We start from the raw sequence: 23,579 nt of genomic DNA on the forward strand, positions 1-23,579 counted from the left end.
CAGGAGCTGGTTTCTTGTATGGTTTGACTCCATGATCATTTGCTCTGTCAGGTAGAAATTATTTATAAATAAACAGCTGAGTCCTTGGTTATGGTTAAGGAATATTTAGACGTAGTCACAGGTACAGAGAATGAGGAAAGCTCACCTTTGCAAGTGTTATGCTCTCAAAACTGTGTCTGAGTTGTTCAGGCCTGTTTAAAAAAAGCTACTCTAAATTACTCAAGCTACATATGTCCTCCAGGGCTGAAACAGCAGCTGGCAACCAGCTTTGTGTTGGGCAATGCTGTCTGTATTCCCTTTGCATTGGTCATCCCTTTTACCTTGGCAGCAATAAGTGTAATATGAAGATTAACTCAATCATTAGAGAATTTAGTTATGCTGGCTGCCCAGTCGAGTTGTCAGCAGGAAGGCAACAGTATATGCACAACCCATGCGCAGCCTCCAGAGTCAGTGGGATGATTTCTATTTCCGTAACGCACTGTTGTGCCGATTCCCTGCACGGTATCTTCTTATGGGAAAGTTCTTCAAAATAAATTGTCAGAATTTCTCAAAAGGAAAGCATTACTGTTGTCAAGTAACTGTCTAAAAAGACTAAACAAGACCATAAGGAGGGAATAATGAAAGCTCATCATTGGCATATGTGAAATTCAAGTTCATGTTTGAAACTATTTCTGCATTACTAATCAGCTAATAACATAATGTCTTCCAAGTACGCGTGTTAATAAAGACCCTGGGGAGGTAAACAAAAGAAATTATGCCTTTTCTTTTGCCCAAGAGAGGCAGGCTTACAGCAGAACATTTGCAATTCTGTTGCGCTACAGTGGGAGAGGGAGAAGATCCTGAGTAACTGTGTTTTGCATCCTCAGTCTATCTGCTCTTACGGCTCGGCATCTGCAGTCTTCACCAACACAAGCATCACAAGCATTTAAATAGAGAGCAATGGAGGATGCTCATCACTGTATTTCCATTGACATAATTCTCTGGCATGTGCTAAACAAGAGGTCAAGCACCATGATTCATAATGGCCCTTTATATTCCTTTTAATCTATGAGCTTATGAAATCACAGGTTATTACTTATGCTAGAACTGAGGTCATTCGGCATTCTTAGTACTAACAGAATAAACCACCCTGGAAGGATCCTTATTCAAGTCTTGTTTGAAACACATCTAGCAAGGGAGCGTGTTTGACTTCTAAAATGCAAAGCTGAGACCATAGTCTGTAAAATAAACCCCTTCTGCCAGAACTTCAGCAGCAGTTAATTGGAGTAGCTCTGCTGAATCAGTAAAACCGTGCTGGGTTATATCAGCTGAGATCCTCTTCCATGCTTATTTAGAATCTGTTTATGTAGTCTTCCTTCAGGCAGAGCTCCTGTTTAAAAGGCTTATTTATTTTTTCTGACTTAGTTTACTTAATAGGTATAAAAAATATCCTTCCAGTAAAGGGTGTTAGAAGGTTTCAAATAATTGTTATTAGGGAAATTCTTTAGTCTCTTTAACACCATTGATTTTACAGCTTGCCTTTATTATATAGATATTTTTAATGAAATGGCTTTCTCCAAACTTTTTTATCCCATATTTTCATTGAGTTATGTTGAACACTTTCTCTGGGGTCGATACTCACCAGAGATGTAACCTGCCAGTGCCAATCATTATAATGAATTTACTCCACTACCTGTAGAGTTATTCCATCTCTAGAAATATTGCACTTCATTTAAATTGTGCCCATTGAAAACATGTATTTCAGCTGAAGGACCCGGAGGTGTTGTTTTTCACGCTCAAATGAGAATCATTAGAAACCCTAATTCCAGTCTTTATGATACAAACAACACTCAACCCTTAGCATTTCAGTAGCAGCATTATTTTTGCAAAGATTCAATCGCAAGCTGTCTGGAGCAGTGCTTCCCAAGATGTGCTTAGAATATTCCAATAACTATTGCAAAACATGGATTAGTCAAAATGGACCAAGTCCATAATGAGTTAAACTATTTATGGTTTTTCTATTGTTAAAATGCATTAACAACTTTTAACCATATATGTAATTGTGTAGTACAGTTTTTTGAGTCAGAAAATCATGGACTCAACTTCATTTTAGGGGAAAGATCGTTAAAAAAAGTAAAAAATATCTCTGCTTGTGTTTTAGGTATTAGATTAGAATCTTTCAGGGAAAGTAATAGAAGCACTTGGATACACTAGGATTTGATTTGCCTTTATCAGGACAATATTGGAAATAGGCTGTTGCAGGGAGCTGTCTGAAATACTTGATGTTCAGTGGCAAATCTAATGGAAAGCAGGAAGTTAGGAATGATTAGGGAAGAAATGGAGATGAAATCAAATTACTTTTTATAGTACTAGATAAATCCATAGTTCCTGCCCTTTGAATGATGTATGCAGGAGTGGCCATCACATCCAAACTTTATGTAATAAAATGGAAAAAGATGACAGGAGAGTGAATCCAAAGAGTTACAGCTCATGTAGTGTACATCTGCAGAGCATGCAGTCGACACAAATTTAATTCAGTGTATCAAATTTATACATATGTAAAAGTGTGTAATTAATTTATTTGTGACTAATTGTAAGTCTAAAGGAATCTAACGTTGTTTCTTTAGTTGTTATTTAATTTTTAATGCCTTGTTCAAAACACTATAAATATGGTATCTTAATATGATATTTTGCCTACTTTCAGCGGGGAAGAGGGAAGTAACAACAAAAATTAACAAGAAGGTGTATACCACTATTAAGATTTTATGAAGTCAGTCTCTGTCATGAGCTAAACATATAACAATGTGTTTTAAATACAGTCCAGTAATATATTTCTTGTGAATTTAATGATAGTAAATCATCAGAGGAATGGACACAGATTGTTTATTCTGTGTAATTTTTTTGTTTTAAGACATGTCCTAAGATGACAACAAAAAGAGTCAGAACAGCTTGGCTAACAGGTAAAGATGTGCCACAGATCACTTGCATAAATACAGGCATTTGATTTGTGTCTCATATTCTGTCTATTAAATGAAGCACACTGAATATATAAATGGTGCTTTTCCTTTCCAATTGGATCCAAAAGGTCTCAAGCCCTGTAACAATCTATATCTGGAGTACCAAAATGCCCACTTCCTGATGTCTGTCCCCAAAAACAAGCCTGGAGCCTTACAGTAAGGCTTTATACTGGGCTCAGGGAAAGTTAAGCACCTAGAAATGGTGTCTGAAGTCTTCACCTGAGCTAGCTAGTATGAAATACTGGGGGTAAAAATGTGCCTTCAGCCTTGTCTCAGAAACCATTCAGTCAAAAAGTGGGATTCTGTAGTGCAGTGATTGCAGCGCTTGAGACAGAGATCAGTTTCTGGTTCCTGCTTTGACTTCCCTTACACTGAAATGTCTCTGAAAACAGATTTCTACAGGAATTGCAAGTTATTGGTTTCTCATCTAATACAAGGCAAAATCATCCCCTATTCTTTGTCTCTCTTTCCCTCTCTTTGTTCCTGGCTTAATATTTCTTCCATGTTTCCTTACAATGGCAAGGTTTCAGCAGGAACAGAGCTCAGAAGGTAAGGATCAGTTCATATTGGGATACCGGTCAGGCTTTGATGTGAAATTTGCACAGTCTGTTGAGCTCTACAAAACCAAGGCATTTCTGGGCACATACAGAAGCAGAACTTCAGGAGCCTGAGGAATTTTCGGATAGAAATATACATCTTCTACAGAGTTTAAGTTCCTCCAGGGCTCGGTGCCAGAAGAACAGGGATTTTCAGGATGGCAGTTTCAGTTATGAGTATTTAAGCTCTGTCCAATCTTACACTTTAATTTGACTTAGTAAAAAAAGGTTGAACCACATCCTCCATAGAGCAGAAGACCCATTCCACAGAGTTTGTTTTGGTATTAATTCTTCTCTTCTTCCTCTGAGATAGAAGAGTAAAACATCTCTATAACACATTTTACTATATTAATATCTTTCTCAGCCAAAGGATAATTCCAGAATGATTTGCATCATAATTATTGCCTTGATATAGTCATCCTCATACAGAACAGTATAGTGCACCATCTCAGACACCAATAAGGTCCAGAATATCAGTAAAAATACAGTCAATATGAATATCAGTGTGCTAAATAAGCTGAAGCATGACTGCCTGTAGTCTGATGAAGAATTTGAGTCAGTTCTATGGACATTTCACCATTTTCTCTGAAGGAACGTTTGAGTAAAAGATATATTTCCTTCCACTAAAGAGTCTTTTGTTAATGCAGGTATGAAAGAAATAGTAATTCAAAATCATACATTCATCTTCACCTGTGGTCTTTTATATGTGTGCTTCTAAATTTATACATGTATATATTATGTATGGACATAATACATGTCAATATAGCTCAAGTGACCTTATCTGTGTATATATGTATGTGATGTTTTATAGCATATCTGTATGTTTTTCTGTCTATCTAGCTACTAATTTTTTCAGCTGAGCCTTTTTGTAAGAACTGATCTTTATGGTGTGATTTACTGGGGACAAAATGTTTAAGCAGACAGTAGATTTTCTTCTTTCCCTTCAGGGCAACTGCCCAGAGCGGCTGAACGCTCCTAATCACACAATGCACCATACCCACATACCCTTCTCTCCTTACCCTATTCAAATTAGAGCTATGTCCTGCTCTGCATTTTAAATGGTGTATTGTAATGGCATATTATAATGAAGTGAGCCACCCAACACTTCGTGAATGGAAGCAGAATTGCCTGTTGGTGTTTGTTATGGTCTACCTATTGTTCACCAAAGCAAGCGTTGCCTTTAAATTTGGATCCAGAGGACGAACACTTGGAAATTCAGGAGTCCACTATTGTGAAGGTCAGTCAGTGCAGCATGTAGTACTTCTCAGGCATATTCTTATAAAGTTCTTCTTTTGTTAAAGAAAACAAACCTGTGCACTGTCATAAATACAGGATTTCTTCTGATTTTATGATAGATGTTATAGATGTTACTTTTTGAAAATATTATTAAATTACTCTTGTGTTTTTGTGCTTATAAATAAATATCTTGGCATTCATTTAAAATAAAGTTCTTTCCACAACACACTCACTTAAAATCTGTGCTGATAACGTCCATATCATATGTTGATCATTGGTTTGACTTATGTAAGTCTTGGGCAGCAATCCAAGTATGGTGAAGGCTTACTGTTTAATTTGTTTTATCATCCCAAGTTTTCTTTCAATTGCTGCTAAGAAGTGAATTATTAATCAATCAGCAAACATAATAAAAATAGTTCTGAAAACAACCTTCAGTAAAAGCTGATGTAGAAGCACTGAAGCATGAATAGCCATTTGCACATTAACTTAAACAGGCAGTTTAGAGAATGAGTTGCTCAGAAACCCTCGACCATAGCACCTAGAATTAGTTCAAAGAAGAATCAAGCTGACATTAGGGTTTGTTGTACACTTTTGTATTCTACTTCTAGAAGTATTTTTAATTGATTATGTTAATCTCCCCTCTGTTTTTGTTCTTGTTTTTTTAATACCACTGAGATAGAGGTTACGTCTTTTGCTCACATTAGGTCTTTTGCATGGTATTAGTAAGTGAAGAATAAGACTAATTCTGAATGCTACTGAAAATATTATGCTGAAAGGTTGAAAATTTGTCATCATGTGGCTTTTAAAACAACAACAGATTTAGACAAGCAAATGGCAGTATGGATATCTGAGGAAAACATACAGGATTATCACAGAATCACAAAAATCACAGAATGGTCGAGGTTGGCAGGAACATCTTCAGTTTGTCTTGTTCAATCCTCCTGCTCAAGAAGGGCCACCCAGAGCAGGCTGCCGAAGACCATGTCCAAATGGCTTTTGAATATCTCCAAGCAGGGAGATTCTACAACCTTTCTGGGCAACCTGTGCCAGCATTGATCAACTTCACAATAAAAAAGTGTTTTATTGTGTTCAGGCAGAATTTCATATTTGTTTGGTTGGGTTTTTTTAACTTGTGCCCATTGCTTCTTTCCTATTTAAATTGAAGAAAGCTTATCTATCGTTCTCTACCAAAGAGTCCTGAAACAGGGTCTACAGAATTTACCTTAATTGCAAACAGGGGCACAGACCACTTCTTAATCCTTAGCAATTTCACATTTAAAAAAAAAAAAAAAAAGTGAAATACTACTGATTTTTTATTAAGGAAAGGTATATTTTTGGGGAGCCCTTCAGCTGTTTATGAGTTTTAAAAAACTGACATGAGAAACTTTCCAATGGTAGGAGAGTATAGTTCTTACAGAGTTTGCTCTGCAAATAGTGCTCTACTGACAAAATTTCCTTAGATGTTTGTTTATACATTTCCCTTCCCAAAACTGTCTTCATAAGCATTACCCTAATCAAGTGAACATAGTCACATATGTAATTCATTCACTGATTTGATAGAATTAGTATGCTCTATTTTTCACCAATTAAAAATAACATTTACTCTTGGGAAGAAACTTCACAGACTGGGGGTGGGGGGGGGGTTCAGTTCTCTCTAATGCCAGACAGTGGTGTTACCTTCAGCTGAGAACATGACCTTGTTTGAGCCAAATTGTCTTTGAGATGACCAGAACTATTAAGAACATCTTATTGTATGGGACTACCATGGTCCTTTGCTATGTTTTCTCTGTAATGGAAGTATATGACAGGTGCCTAGGATTTCAAAAATGTCTGTTTTGCATATTAATATTATATTAGTATTATGCTATAGAATTAGCATATACAGAGGCTTTTACTATATATTAAGACCTTTCTATTCTACTTTATAGATATAGCCCTAACCTACCTCAAAGTAAAACTACTTTCCCTTTTTTCCCTCTTGGGTTTCATAGCAAGGTAAAGCGGATGCAAGTCAGTGTCGCATGCAAATAAAAAATATTTTTTCACTATCTGTTATTTATAGAAAAATAAATCTTACGCCTTTGCTAAATCAGCCATAGGCTTGCAAGAAATAGATTTTTAATAATAATGTAACATAGTATACGCCATTAATAGATGTTTTAATCACAGACAGTAAAGTTAGCCCTGTTTCACCGCTCATTGTAACTAAGGTCCTATATATGGTTAGTTGTTGTGTCTCAGCTGGGATGGGAGAGAAATAACCTCATAAAGATATTTAAATTTGATCTCCTGGAGCATGAGTGATTTGTTGACTGAATGAAAATATGGACTTTCATTATTACTTCCTTCTGACGGTTTTGCTAAGTTACGTATATTTAAATGGGTGACATTCATACAAAATATGTTTACTGAATCTTGAGGCTTTGTCTGGCAATGGGCCATTCAAATTCAAATTGGTCATGAACCATAATCATGCCAGAAGATGTTGCTTAGTAGCATTCAGAGGTCAGCATCTCAGACAGCTACAAACATTGTGGAGGTCATTGTGCCTAGCTCTCTGTTACATCAGGAAACAACGTCACATGATTGTATCATAAACACACCAAGCTTCATCTTAAAAATCACTTGTTTCTTCCCTCCCTCTCATTCTACTAGAGAATGTTCTAGGAAAGCTGTTCCAAAATCTCATTCGTCTTTTAATCATTTTGAAACTAAACATATTAATGTTACTTTTTTTTCTCATAGAAAATGTTATACTTTAGTGTGGCCTTACTTTTTGCAGCTTTTAAGCTTGTTTTGCATATTTATATGTAGAACATACATATTTATATTGCATATATGATGTTGCATATTTATATATAGATTATACATATATATTATACTTTCTACTCCTTTTATTGTTGATAAGCTTAGTAAAACAACCTAACTTAGTTGCCTCCTATAAATATATCCTTCTTTGCTCTGACCACTTGAGTGGCTCTTTCCTATTCTGGTTCCATTTCACATTCATATTTCCTGAAGTGTGTATGGTATGCTAGATTAACTCTCATCTTTTACTTTTACTCTTTACAAAAACTCTCTTTTACAATGTACACTTCTCTGTTTCTACCCTCTATCTAACTAACTGAGAAATTTCACCTCTCTTTCCTTTGTCTTTTTCAAGTGAAGATCAACCTAGTTTTAAAATAAGTTTTATTAGTCTGTCCGTAAATGACTTGATGTATTACACTGATGCAGTTCATCCTGTTTTTCTTAGGTTTCAAGACTATTAATTACACATCAATTAATCTCCTGTCCAGTGCTCATTCCTCCTAATTTTTCTGCAAAGCAATAATGCTAAATATCAGCTAATATGAGAAAAAACTGATTTCAAAAAGAAAAAGGATAGAATATATTTTAATATAACCACTCTGCAAGTCAACAGCTCTCTTGTATAAACTGAGCACAGGTAGAGCTGAGAAAATAAATAAAGAAGAGCTGTATCAAGCAACCTGTATCAAAATGATTTTTGAGTGTATATGTGCTTAAATTTTATATATATATACATATATGTAAAACAAATATTTTTCATTTTTAATTTTATCTTGAGCATCATAGCAATGTCAGAACAATAGAAGTTTATTAATATTGGAGGGATGTTGGGATGTCCCCCAATCTGTGGGGAACAATAAGATAAAATTCAGCTCACACTGCAATACCTCCTGGTACAACTCAGCATGAATATAAGCTTTTTATCACCTTCGGAGGACAGGGAAGGTTGTTTAAAGTACTTACCTTCCCACTACCACTAGAAAGAAAGGAAGAAAAGGTAGAAAAGGATTTAAAAGCCTTTGAATACTATGAATACACATCAACTCTTTCATTTCCCGTTCCTGTTTCTATCAGGAGCTGTTCTGGATCAAACCTTAGTCCAAACTGCATTTTCAAAAAAACATTTATGAAAGCACAAAGACTGCACTATAGAGTTGAATAAAAGAAGAAACAGCACTATTTCTTCTTTATAGCCTGAGTTCAGCCACCTAGAAGCCACAGCGTGGTGGGTGGCAGATTAGAAATTCAGCGGACTTCTACAGGCCAGAGTCACAGTAATTGCCCAATATCATCTTCTGAAGTATTTTTAAAGGTAAGAACAAATGTTCTAGTCTACACCTGCCTGGGTCTATGGGTGAGGCAACAAAACCTCGAGGTCATTGTTGACTGATGATGGGAACTGTGTTGGCTAATCAAAGCTTGATGATAGGAATTACAAATAAACAAAAATAATAGTTTGTGCACAACATCTTCTAGTCCTTGGGATCACAACAAAGTGAAAAGGAAATGTCAATGATCTAAAATATTACTTTTAATTCTGTAGTTACTGAAAAGAAAGAGCTTTGTTTTGCATTATGCCACCTTATCCCCTTCTAAATAATTGTTAAATGTTGACTCATGTCTGATTCAGATATAGAGCAATATTCTCAGTGGGTGGTGCACTAGCTTAGGAAATTTTTGCATTGTTATGGCTTGTCAAGCTTGTATTTTCATGAAAATCTTGATCAAGTTCATTAAAAGAAAAAATATGCTTTCATAATTATAGCTTGAAAAAGCAAACTCAGCACAAATTTAAGAAAACAGAAGATGTGCTCATTTACAGGAAGTAGCCAGTGTAAAAGTGACCCCTCTTATGACTTAGCTTTCTCCTGCATATGTAGACTCCTGCGGCCAGCCCTCCTAATCATGGGTTCAAAAATCAAGGTTTACCCTTTAAGTAATTGGTGTCATTTAGACACTGTGACGTGGCAGAACACTGGCCAGATGCAGAGTGGAATCCTCCTCAGCAGCTGGGCTGTTCTTGGAAGTTTTTATTTATTTTTAAAGAGACATTCATATAACACCAGTGACTACAGTACACATTGGTACTCAATATATATATATTTCTGACATGTGTCAATGTTAACATTTAAATATGTCATTGTTATTATCGAAAAATAATTCAACATTTATACTTTATACTACCCAGTACTTCATATTCTGAGTTCTGGGTTTCCTCCCCACCCTTCTGATTCCCTTCCTCACTTATGTTCAAACATCAAAATTCAAAAATCAAAATAGTCCACCGACATTTCAGTTGAAAGCTACAACTCTCAAGAGGTGTGCAGGGCAATATTTTCTTTCCTTGTAATATCACCTTGCAGACTACCTTGATGGGACTGGCACAAAAATCCATATGACAGCTCTTTGGCTTGGCAAAGGACTGATGAGGTATGTCCTTAAGCCTCTTTTCATACTGAGTTTAGATAGCATGAGGCAGTTGAAATAAATAGAATTAAAATTAAGGTTCCCCAAGACAATTTTTTGGTCCTTTTTAAGGAAAGAGGTAACATAACATACTTCAAGATGAAGTTGTTAGGAAAATACCAATACTATATTTAGTGATACAATTACATACAATAATTACAAACTAACAATTTAAAATTTTGAACAAAAGAGTGTCTGCACACATACTGCATTGATACAATCCATTGGTTATACTTCTTCCATTATTTTGTTTGGAAATTCATTTATCTATTTTTTAACCTGAAGTTGAATATGGGATTAGTCATAAGGATTGGCAAAATTACTTGAATTACTAAAATTAAATTTCTTGTTCCTCTCTAAACTGATTCTGTAGGAGACAAACTTAACTTTTCCAAGGAAAAAAACATCTAAATGGCTAGAAAGAGGACGTGAAACTGGATTCTACAAAATCATAGTAAGTGAGAGGAAAAGCATAGAAATATGTTGTATTTTATATGCATTTGTGTAAATGGAGGGGAAGGAAGACTTTAAATTTGCTTCTATTACATTTTATTTCATCTATCCTCAGCCTTCTGAGTGTGTTTTCTCTGTCTGATATCCAAAGGCTGTAAAGACACTTGCATACAGAAGGCTGAAAATGCAACAAGTATGCTATATTGCGAATGTCTTATCTTATTTTCAGAAGAGATGCACTGAAAGTAGATGGGATTTTTCTTGACTTTTTCTCATGGTATGTAATCATGAAAGTAATTCTTGCCAATATATTACTTATCTGTACTAATCACTCTTGATCTTAAATATCAGTGATCCAAATGAAAAGATAATGGGTTTAAAAAACCCAATTATCTAGAAAGCCTACTCTAGTTAAATGGAAGCTGAACTGAAATTGAAGAATTTATCCTTTTATACATGAGCAAACTTTTTAACGCGTTATCAGAAAGAGTATATTCTTACAATGATGTGGTATTTGGTAGGACATAAAGGTGTAGAAAAAGGACAACCTTCTTTTTAATCCTGAAGCATAATATTTTCCAGAAATAGGGTAGTTAATGCCAAGACTTTCTGTACACAATATTGTTTTCACTAAGATCATGTAGTTTAAAATGAATAATCTCCTTTTAAACAAATGTTGCAGATAATAAAGGCATTTTGTAAAAAAGGAGGGGGGGAATCTTCTTTCATTGGCAGGTATGATGTTTTGATCTGTTGATTAATCTCCTGTTTGGAATGTGCATTCCTTGTAGTCTCCATGGGGATCCAGATAGTTGCATATTATGTACACTGCCTAACCACAGAATTAACCTAATTCTAGTATATTTTGTGCACTTTGGAAGTTATTAAAACAGGTTGCTATGGTAATAGCTGTTGAACTCCAGAATAATCAAGGCAGTTATAGACTAAATTTGTTCTAACAGTCAGAGCTAGGAATAATCATTCCCTATTTATTTGTGCACTGTGACAGAGTTGCAATTGCCAGAAAGTCAGCCAGCCTTATAATTTTTAATAGGACTCCTGGGAAGAATGAAAAGTACAACTTTGCAGGTGTGGGACTGAAACACAGAGAGGCCAAGTGATTTGGTGGTCTCGCAGAAAGTCTGATGGACTGAGGAATTATTACAAGCCTTCTAAGCCCATACATAAGCATCCAATGCACTGCATTATCCTTTCTCTCATTTAAAGTTTGTGTGTGTAAATCCACTGTCTTCAGTTTAAGGACAGGTTGAAAGGTTTTAGAATTTGTTGCTCTGCTGGTGTCTAAAAGCAAAACATACAAACAAGCAAGCAATCAAACAAACCCCAAAACCTCACTGCATTTGTTATAGGTGCCCTAGTAAACTAATCAGGGCCAGGGAACAGGCTTGAACACTTGCACACAAGTAGCTGTATGTGTTAGCAGCACTGACTTACAATAAACTGTTGGCACTGGCATAGTGCAAACAACCTGCTGTTGTTTGACTGCACAGTTCCTGGCATTGTTTGGCCCAGGGCCACAAAGGCTCTCCCAGGCAGTGCCTGAGCATGGTATTGAGCCCATCAAGGAGCAGCGAGGACAGTCCTTCCCAGAAGGCAACACAAAAGATTCCACCCTGTTTTGGAGAGCTTTGCCATTTGAATACAAGGTCAGCCATTGCATTTGGCCTCAGGACCACATGACAGACCCTGGACTGTTTTATTCGTTAAAGTAAACATAGACATTTGGACAAGGAACTCTGAATTTCGAAGGACATTTCTATTCAGGAACCAAAGCACATTTTCAGAAGCTTAACTTCCAACACTCAAATATGACAAGTTTGGTGTTTGTGCCTCATCTGCATCAAGATGCACACATCACCACTGTAAGGAAATTAAGGAAGTTACAAGAAGGCTGTGATTTAACTGAAAAAAACCCCTGTTGCTAAGAAGGGTTTTTTTGGGAAAGGAAGCAAGGAGAATGTTGCACAGAAAACCTGTCCCCTCCCAGCCAGGTCACCCCCTGTGACCCAAAACAGGTCTTTGGGCTAATCTTTTTGAATATGCTAGAGCACCAGTGTTTGTGCTCTGTTCAGATTTTAAATAGTCATGTTGGGTGCCTTTGGTTCAGAGGCCCTAAAGAAATGGCATTTAAAGAATCCTTCTACTTACATAATGTTCAGCAAAGACCTATTGAAAATCAGATCCTTTTAACATGCCACTAAATTTGGACATGCAAAGCTTCAGAGATTTTGGCTGCAATATAAAACAGTGTGCATGGAAAATTCACTTTCATTTGTCAGCTTAGTTCATTTTTCTTTCTTTCTTTTTTTTCTTATGTCTGTTTATTTTTGTGTACAAGAGGAAACTGTGTCCAGAAACAGGTTTAGATAATATTACATTTGCAAAATCAACCACACTGAAAGGAGAAAATACCTTAAATAAAGTCTCATGAGCATGTTTGACCTCTTTGTTGAGATGCATAAATATATATTGACATTATGAACTTGATAAATGTAAAATTTAATTATGTGAACTTCCCCCCCAAGCCCAAAGTACCCACACCCACTCAAACTCATTAACATAGTAATGAAGCAGTATATACAATAAATCCCTGAACATTTGAAGATTTCAGGTATCTCGTAAGTACAGGGATTGTTTAGGGTAGTTCCAGGACAGAAAGAGTCCTAGAACTGTGTGTGAATTGAGATATAACTTGGGAAAGGGAAAAGAGATCTGGATATATTTAAAAGACGACTTCCTGACAGTGATATTGATTAGAATGTAGAACAGTCTGACTATATGCCATTACTGTTCAGTTATCATGGTTAAAACTAGATCATACAAAAACAGAATATAGAACAATCCTGACAATTTCAAAACAGTGTATCAAAACAGGTCTTACAATTCCTCTTCCTGAGATTCTTAGAAAATTTTTCATCTTCTTCTGAACCTTGGGTTTGTGTTTCTCAATGAAGTATTTCTACCAAAAATAAAACTAAAATAATAAAAGGCTACTAGGTACTCTTCATGGATTTCTAACAGAGCCAGATTTCGTAGTGATATGTTATTTTATTCTATTTGAATGTTCTTAGAATGGAGCAGGTAGTGGATTTCACAGAACCTCTCAAAGTGCTAACTCTGACTTTGTAGTCCTACCAGTATTGTCCATCAACAAGATCACTAAAACTTGGAAATAAGACCCAAAAATCAAACATCACTATGCTTTTTCTCCCCCTTCCCCCCTTACTGTTGTAAACTAAAAATAAGAGCTTAAACAGACCCTAGTAACTCCAAAAGCAGCACTGTTTATCAACAGGATGATGTGCATGTTATGTATACATTCGTATGTAAACAGACATCTTCTAAACTCTTTCTTGCTCAGACTGTGTCCTTGAAGATTTTTTTGATAGTGAAAAGAGGACTCTGAAATATTTACTCTGCTCTTCAGCGAATAAAATCTTGCTATTCATTCTAACTTATAAGAACAGAAATGTTTAAAGTTCAGAATTAAGGTGATTGACTTGTTTATATTATGAATTTTTCATCATAATAAAAGCCTCTGACTCTTAAGATGAATTTTTCTTAGCTGATCTTACTAAGAGAAAGGTAATAATTGCCTGCCTGGTGTGGAGTTCAGGAAAGAAAAAAGTTGACTTGTGAGATCAGTACAGTGGTTTACGACTGCAGGTTGTTTGCAGTGGCAGCACCTTTTTTCTGGGCCTAGGCAAGAATAATGTTGCAGACTTCATCAGTTGCCTGACACCCTCTGAGAGTCGCCAACTCAACAACCTCCTTCTACTACATTGCTAGAAGGAGCAATGTGATGTGTTGGCACTTCTCCCAAAGCAAAAGGGGATGTAGGGAGGGAGGTCCACTTCCCGCAGCAGCTGGCTCCATCCCAGCACTGGCGTTTGGATAAGGCCTGCAGAACCACATTTTGTTGTTATCTCCCATGCAAGTCATTCCTGATCAGCATGGTCACATACATGCCAGAAGCCAGATGGATTAGTGAAGAGATTCTGTTTTTTTGTTTCTCATTATAGTAATAGTCTGGCCAAGTCACAAATAAATTTATAATAAAATGACAGTCTGTGGCTTAAATGATTTTCTCTTTTGAAACAGAGCTGTGAGACCACAGACAACAAGCAGAAGAACACATTTGATGAAGAACTATGTATATTCATATGTCCTAGTAGAATCTAGAGCAAAAGAGTAGTTTTTCATTCTCTTTCTTACCCTGATCATCTGATTGAAGAGTTTTAGATCCATTTATATTTTACAACTAATTTTTTTGTGGAATAAGGGGGCCATTTGGGGATGAGAGGAATGGAGAAAAGGCACTGATCTAGGTTTTTAATTTAACTTTCATGGTTTTCTAAAGATAATGCTCATCAAAATCTTTTCAGCTCTGATTCAAAAGGAACAACTGAGTCTGGTAAAATCCATGTAAAACTGGATTGAACACTGGACCATTTATGGGAATTTGGATTTACTATGAAGAAAAAGGAGGAAAAGAGCAAAGGAAGTGAGAAGCTCTGAAAAACAGTAAATTTTATGTGCTGCATTAAGATTGGTTAAAGGTACAAGTAGACAAGAAAATTAGATTTTATATGTTACTGTGATAAAAATGTGGGAAATCTCTGTTCAGGGGGAAATTTCAGGGTGCTTGGACAGGCTGTCTTTCTTACACATAGACTTTATGTACTTGACAGTTTCCTCTTCCTTTAAATTCTTTTCAATTCCGCAATTTTCCACAGTAACTGCATACCACAGAAGTGCATTTAGAGCATTGTTTTAATTTAATCTGCAGCGTATAGAGCAAATAAGTTCTGCTTTCAGTCTATAAGCCTGTTTTGGCAAAGGATGAAGAGTCAGAGAATGAGTGTGAAAGTCTTACAGGGCCTTATGTGCATCAACTTGAAAGTGTGCTCTTGAAATCAATAAATTACAAAGAAGAAGTAATTTTTTTTTTTTCAGGTTTAGTACCATCAGCAAACTTGCCTACTTAATTTGAAGCACAGTACTAGAAAGAACCTCATTCTTTTGATCATTTTCTTATGTAAGTTGGCAACACTCAGGGTATACTTATCAGATAATGATGGCCTAACTATTGTTATGCTGTAATCTCATCAAACTCGTATTATACACATCTTCATGAAAACGTTTTCATTGTATCGAAGTTGTGTTTGAAAGGAAAGTAGATTTCAGAAGACTGGTTCATAAGCACTCCTATTTCTGATCTATTGAAAACTTACCATCCATGAGGACCCATCACAAGTGATGCTGAACAAAGGGCACTCTGAAATACTTATTAGCACAGTAGTTAGGGGTAACATTTCCTAAGACCATGAAGACTCACAGTTTTTAGCCTATTGGAGACCAGTGTCCTGAAGAATGTCTATGAGTTCACAAGGCTGTCCTCTTCAGCTGGAAGTGTCGCTAGGGAACATTTTATTAGCTGTACCTTCTATCCAGAGAAAGAGGTTTCTAGATTTATGGAATAACACTATATGAATCCTCTTTTTCTCTGGAATTGCATAAATTGGGTCATCCATTTGATCCCCTGGAAAATGCAGCCATAAAAGAATGCTATCATATGATTAACCTAATAAATCTGACTCCATTTCTTGGTATCTCACGAAATGCCTATTAAAGTTTCAAGGTAATCCAGATAGTGCAAACAATTTTGGGAAGAAGCCATACTTACCGATTGCTTATAGGCAGACAATTTACTAATGAATCACTGTAGTTGCCAGGAAATGGATTGAATGAGCAAATTTTGATTACTTTTGTAAACTGAGTCAAACACTAGTTACCAGTTTATGTACACACAGCTGTCTGAGCATACGAAATGGTAGATAATGCTTTTTGAAATAGTAACCTAATGTTCTACAACTGTGGGAACATTGACCTACTGGTTCAATACTTTTTAGTGCTTGTAAAATTCTACAATGTGTGCTGTAAGGACATACAGTTGGGTATTGCAAGTCAAATACATAGAACAGTCAGATATCTTAAGTCAAAATGTATTTAGTTATTCTTGTCTAATGGACTATTCTCAGTTAATATACTAAAAAAGAAAGGAAAAAAAAGGCAAGAAAGAAAGGACATACTTCAGCTATTCTATGCAAAGTGAAAAGAAAAACTTGAATGGTGGAAGAGGTTAGATATTCATAGTAGCATCACCTGATTTATACCATGGAAATAATGCTGAGTGAAGTTAATGAGATGTCTATAACGCCCTTAGCATTTCTTAAATCCTTCCTGTTTCCTTGTTACCACTGACCCTACTTACAACTTAAAGTATTAGCAATATAATGATTTGTAACTCCTTCATTCCTCTAAAACCATGCAAATTCCTCCATTTTCTGGTGCTGGTTCTGTTTACAAAAAGATCAAAGTATAAAAGCACAGTCAATTTACATCATAAAGATCCCTTTTTATTTTTAGAAAATCGCATTAAAACTGCAGTAAGTTCTAATAACATTTGTGGATTTACTTCATTTGGATGGCTGTATCTGGCCATGTTTACGGTTCCTAGAATTCCCAGTCCTCCAGTGTTCAATAGTGTTCTTACCCAGATAAGAAAAAATAGTTAGCTTGCCTTAGCTAACTATTTTAGAATTAAATTCCAGTTTCTTAAAATTGGATGATGGATCCCTGAAAGATTTTTTAGTTCTGTGTTTCCATCAAAGTGCCATTTTGTTTAAATAATGTTTTCTCTATACTTCTACTCTTAGATACATAAAGCCATAATGAATATATGTAATATAAAAATGCAATAAATATAAACAAATAAAAAAGGCATCTTTAAAAAAACCCCACAAATATATTTAAATTTGGTATTGATATGTTGCTTCACATAACGTGGATATCTCATCATTCCATTCTTTTCTATGAACCAGTTTCTCCAGAGAGATTAAGTTCGTCACAATATTCAGTATAGTCTAACCAGGAAAGGAACTGGGGGGAAAGAGGTATAGTGTTGTTGAAACACATAGAAATACAGAGTTCCTGACACTAGGTTGTCTTTAAAATATTGCTCTTATACTAATGAATTAAGCAGGAGTGTTTTCTTTTTTTTTATTTGACCTTATGCATTTTTATGAAAAGATGGCACTTTCTACAAAAGAAACTAAAATACTTTCTAGCTAGTTCTTACAAAGTATAAGGCATTATCTATGATATGACATTATCTGCAGGACTACGTGAAGAAGCGCTCAATCCATCTCAAGGCAAGGTTATTTTAGAATACTAAAGGAAGCTCAAGGAATGATCATGAGAATAATTATGAAAGAAGAAAAGGCATCAGTGAAGAGACGTGAAAAAATGTAATTCCTAGGAAATACGCAAAGAGGTGTCACAAGAACTATAGGATATAATGATACTGAAGTTTAATCAAGAGACTTTACTATGTATGACAATGCCCTTGACAAAGTTCACTGAGGGAAAGTCAAAGATCATAAATCCTGTGTTACTCAGCACATACTTAACACATGGATATGCTTTGAGATCAAAAGTAAAAAAAAACCAAAAAAACCTACAAAAGGAGTATTTTGATATATACCAAGAACTGTAATTGTAAGTTAGAGCAATGCAAAGCAGCAAGAGAATTGGAAGCAGAAAGTATTTTTTGGAAAATTGTAAATTGCAGGGTTTCAGAATTTTAATTAATTTCTAGTTTTTAAAGGCCAGCATAAAGCTGTCATGGGGGAAGCCAGATTTTTTCCATGACTGCTACTAGGAATTTGCTTTCTATATGCTGTCTGGTACTGTCCACAGTCAGCAACAGAGATTTGACTAGATGGACACTGGATATACTTTAATAACACAGTTCCTGAGATCCCAAGAAACACAGAAATAATTGACTAAAATTATAAGACACCCAAGCCCACCTAAGACGACAGTACAAGGTACAAAACACAAAAGCAGTCACCTCTAGGAGATAACAGGAAATTAAAAATATCAAGATGCAATACATAGGTCACAGGAATACAAGTTAGGTGTATACACTACAATCCATTTAATAATTGAGGATATACATGAAGGCAGTAGAAACAAAAATAGCTTGAGGAAAAGTTGGGGGGTTTATATATATATTTTCCATACAAGGATTAAGTAATCAAATGCCTCCATTATTTTAGCAGTGCAAATATATTTCTTTGCAAACAGTATGAATCAGATATTCTTTGCCAGGTATGACCATTAAACATTTAAAATCTGAGGTATTTTAATTATTACCTGTCATTCTTATTCTATTCCCTGACCAGGTAGATAAAATATTATTAACAGTTGAGGATGCACATGCTGTACGTTTCTTGGACAAAACGAGTAATTGAATAAAACATACACATAAAATCATAAATTGTTTAATCTTTACTTCCTTTGCTATGTAGGCGAAAGACTGTGCTTAGTTCTTCTTTCAGCACAGCCAAAATAATTTTGTATGGATGTGCTGTTCTCACTGAGAAGGGTGTGGTCTGGCATTTTCTGGCTTAACTACCCCTATGCCAGGGCTCTGGCAACAGACTTTGGGAACTCAGCTCCTCCTTATGTCCCATCACATATGAAATATACAGAGTTCATTGCAATTACCCCTCTTTAATTGTCTGTCATCACTTCAGCCTATGCTGAAAAATAATGAGTTGCACAGCCCTAAACGTGAGGACAAGATCAATCTGTGGCTCATTTAAGTGTCTATCTAACAATACGCTAAGTGCTCTGGTCTCATTCCAGCAGAGCAACTACTTTTGGACTCAGAGCTAAACATTGGAACTGTCCAGCTGAATCCAATGAGACATCCCTCTCATCCTTGAGGCTAAACAGTTGTTGTAATTGCTGGGCCTAATTATTTTGTTGGATCAGTGACAGCACGCTCAGCATTTTGTAAGATCAAGATTTGGCCCAGAAAATTTTAGAACTCAATCCTGTAGTTTGTTTTCTTTTCCAGTTTTCCAGTACAATTCTAGGAAGTAGTCCAACCTTCATGTGAGCAAATAGATATACTCAAATTTTCCTCAATATGAATGTAACTGGGAGCATGGACCTTTCTAAAGCAAATTAATTTCTGAATTTTAACAAGAGTTTACAGGAAATATTGATTTTTGTAGCTTTAATTCCTCTCTGAAAAGGTATGCACACACGTTATACAGATGTAAAGACACTGCCATGTATGATAACTTTACCTTTGTGTGTGAAAGGAAAATACTTCAAAAGAAGCAATGTGTGGCCAAAATTAATCTATTTTTGACCCTAATATCTCTTGCCGTGCTTGACAACTTTGTAAATACAAGTAATGGAAGATTCAGGAGAAGAACAAAAGCCTTAGTTCAAAGCAAATCACAGAATACTGAACATGGAGAAACTGGTTAGAGCAACCATGGCAAGCATCTGGTCTTTGTGAACTTAAAATTACATGGAAAATACATCAGTCCAAAAATTAGAACAGTGGCAGCTGTTGTGGTCAGCTGTTACTTTGTCCATTTAAACAAAGAAAAAAAGAAAAAGGCTATTACTTTTAATTAACAGTTCCTTACTCCCACTTTATTTTCTCAGTGCAGAGATATCACTACAATAACTCAATCATGTTAAGAAAACCGTACTGTAAATAAATTCTAGCATGAAATACATTTTATATCCAACTTAGGTCAATTCTGTACTGAACATTAGTTTGATAGATAAAGATTAATTGATCAGGATACTAATAATCAGGCGAGATACACTGTAAATGTAATTGTAAGGGCTACAGAGATTAGATTTAAGAGTCTTCCTAACTGAGGTCTGTTCACAGGTTTCCTCAGCCAAACCATAGAAAACATCTCCTGTGACTGGCGGTTCCTGGAGATAATATCCTCTGATAAGGAAGCTAAGTTAAATGACATGATTTTTAAGAGGTTTTTTTACAGTGATCTGGCAACTGCATGGTGAACATCATATAAAAGATAATACATTTTCCTTTTTAGTGAGATGGTAATAGTTCTGGCACAATTTTCTATAGGTTGATCAATATTAATTTTTACTTAGTGACCTCTCTATGGCTCTATTGCCATGTAAAAGTTATAACTGGTGTTTACCAGATTCCTCTATTATTCCTTTATATACCTAAATGGAAAAGAAATATGTTTTCTTTAGTAGGTATTTTTAAATTATCATTACTTCTTGTAAGGAAAAGTTTCCTGTCATAAACTTGGTTGTCTTCAACATCAATTCACTGGTGATCTAAGCCATTATGAAGCTCCAAACCAGCAGACTGAAAGAAAATTCATATGGAAGGGGTCTTTACAGAAAGACATGCATGAGACTACCAATGTTTTGAAATTCTCATTGAATCTTAATTGCTTTCCTTAAGGCACAATCAATTATTCTGCAGTAGGAACTTGGTTTCAGGTTATAAAAAAACATGCAATTACACTGAGATGCACATACCAACAAGGAGCTAGAGCCAGTAAAGGACATGGACACTACAAATTGAGCTACTTCAAGGCCTGTATTCAGTTGACCTTCACAGCAGAATCCAGGGTTCAGTATTAAGTCCTGACAGAGTACACAAGGAGAACTAGAGTCTTCAAGGGGAAAAGGTATTGAGGGGAGGACCCAAAACCCCATACTGTGCTTAGGGAGTAGCACAGAACCCGTCACAGAAAATTTCATGCATAGAGGGATTAATTCCCTGTCTGGAGTTTAGGAGCTTAACTCCACTCCGTGCTGTTGAGTTCTGTGCAAACCAGTTCCCGAGTCCAAAATACCCTCCTGAAAGTGTGTTTGCCTATTATTACTTAAAAAAAAAAACCACCAAAACAAAACCAAAAACTGAGTAGATCTTGTTTTCTCTATACCTTGGATCCTGGAGGATAAGATGCCACCATCTGCTTTTTATTCAATAATCTCGTTAGGATGCTTGACCACCTGAGCCTGAACAAGTTGAAATCCCTAGTCCAACTGGCAGGAGAATATCCTAAACAGCAGGACAGAAAGTTTAGGGTTATCTTCCATTCTGCACAAAAGGAAACCTTTAAGGGAGGCCACTCAAATGAGATCTAGAATAGGTAACTTAGTGCCAAGTGCACTTCAATCAGAGGGGTAAAAAAGCCTTGGAGTAGAGAGCTGAATCCAGAATTTCTAATTCAAGCTCAATGACCTAACTAAGAAATTACAGGTTTAGGGTATTTTTATAGCCCTATGCCTAGGGTTATTATGGGATGACAAATGAGAACTTTCAATTGGAGCATAAGATCTTGATAAACCACTTCTATCACAAATAATCTAAGAGGAATTAGAGGAAATAATTTCAGTCATGTTTCTCAGGGCACCAAAAAGCTCTTAATGGCCCTGATTAGCCTCACCTCCATCCATTAGACCTCCATCTATCCTAGGCCCACACCACCTATCTATCGGCCCAGGACCCCTTATAAGCTTAGGCCTGCCCTACCTACAGTGTAAGAGTACTGACCTTCAGCTTTTTGTTTGGTTTCTTGGGTTTATGCTGGTTTTTTTATGGATGCTTTGGGTTTACGTTACAGCTTGTCTCTGACCCTGTGTCCTTTTGCTTCTGACTGGACTCCCTGGATGGATCTAGTTTGTTGCCTGCTGGATCTGGAGCTGTTGAGGACTCTGTTGCCAGCATTTGGCTTTGCCCACCATGCTCAGACACTGTGGGACTGCACCTTGTTTTGTGTGTTGGCCTGTGTGGGAATTGTTCCCATTTTACCTTCTTTAAGGGAGTCACTGGATCTTGCTGCTGCCTCACACTTGGAGAGGTTAGGGTGAAAGGAAGACAAATGATCTCCTCGCCACCTAAGGCCAAGGGGTCATCACTTAATCTCTTAAATGGGCAGCTACCTTTAGAAAGCTTGTTCTTTTTGTGTGTGTGCAGTGCCACAGCTAGTCCTGCCACAGGAAGGATGGAGACGACTCAGGATTGTTTTTTCTGGACTGATATAAAAAGTGGTCATGTCCACCACCCTCCTTTGATGGCTGTGTCTTAGTTAAAAGACAGAGACCACAGGAACATTTTGTGATGGTCTTGATGATGACAATGTATTCTCTGCATCTTCTAATGTGAGGATCCCCTTTAGAAGAAGACAGAAACAAAGTTTTTAGAATGAGGAATGTCTCTCTATGTAGAGAACACAACATACCTCAAACTTAGAATGAAACAAGGTAATGAGTGAGAAGTGTTGCACATTTGTGTTTATGTAAAATGAAATATAGACAGGAAAAACAAACTTTTTATCTTTGCCTAAGACCTACCTTAGGTGTCTGTATCTTTCATTTGGTCTAGCTCAGAACACTATACCAAGCCCTGCTCAGGGTGAAGTTCTATAACATTAGATGGTAAAACCTTTCTTTAATGTCTAAATACTAAGATGCCAGCATGTAGACTTTGCCCTTCTCCAAAAAAAGGGATCATATGTTTTTTAGTTAAATGTACTGTTGTGGAATTATAGAAGTTAAATGACTTGTCCATTATACTGATTGTCTAATCTGACAAAAAGCGCAGTAATAAACCATTTACAAAGACAGAATTTTTTTTCTAGAAATAAACTGCTGCTCTTTTCAAGAAAATTTAAAAAAAAAAAGATGCTCTGCAGCCTACATTAAAATTTGTAATGCACAAAAGAAAAAGCACAGCAATTGATTGGGGATTTTACTAATAAAAGCACTTTTACTATCTCATTTTCTGTTGACATTTTATTAAAAAAATTTTCTCTTTTGAAACAAACACAATTGGAAATGTTTTTAAAAGTAAGCTGAAGTTAAGAATAATATACTTCATGTGCTTTATATGCTTCATACATGGCCCTCTGATTTAGAGAGATACATTTAGGGAGCACTTTGCACACTACAGTATATATATTTTGTTTATAAAGTTCTAAAAGAATGCTAACATACTTTCTACTTTCTTATAATAGCTCTCAATTGCTTTCATAATTTTCCTTCTGCACAATTCCTCATGTATATATTGAAATCACACAGGGTCCACACTGCTAAAACTGACCCTATTTTTTTTGTCATGCATGGT

This window comes from Gymnogyps californianus, chromosome 1 (assembly GCF_018139145.2).
Source record: "Gymnogyps californianus isolate 813 chromosome 1, ASM1813914v2, whole genome shotgun sequence".
NCBI classification, from domain to species: domain Eukaryota; kingdom Metazoa; phylum Chordata; class Aves; order Accipitriformes; family Cathartidae; genus Gymnogyps; species Gymnogyps californianus.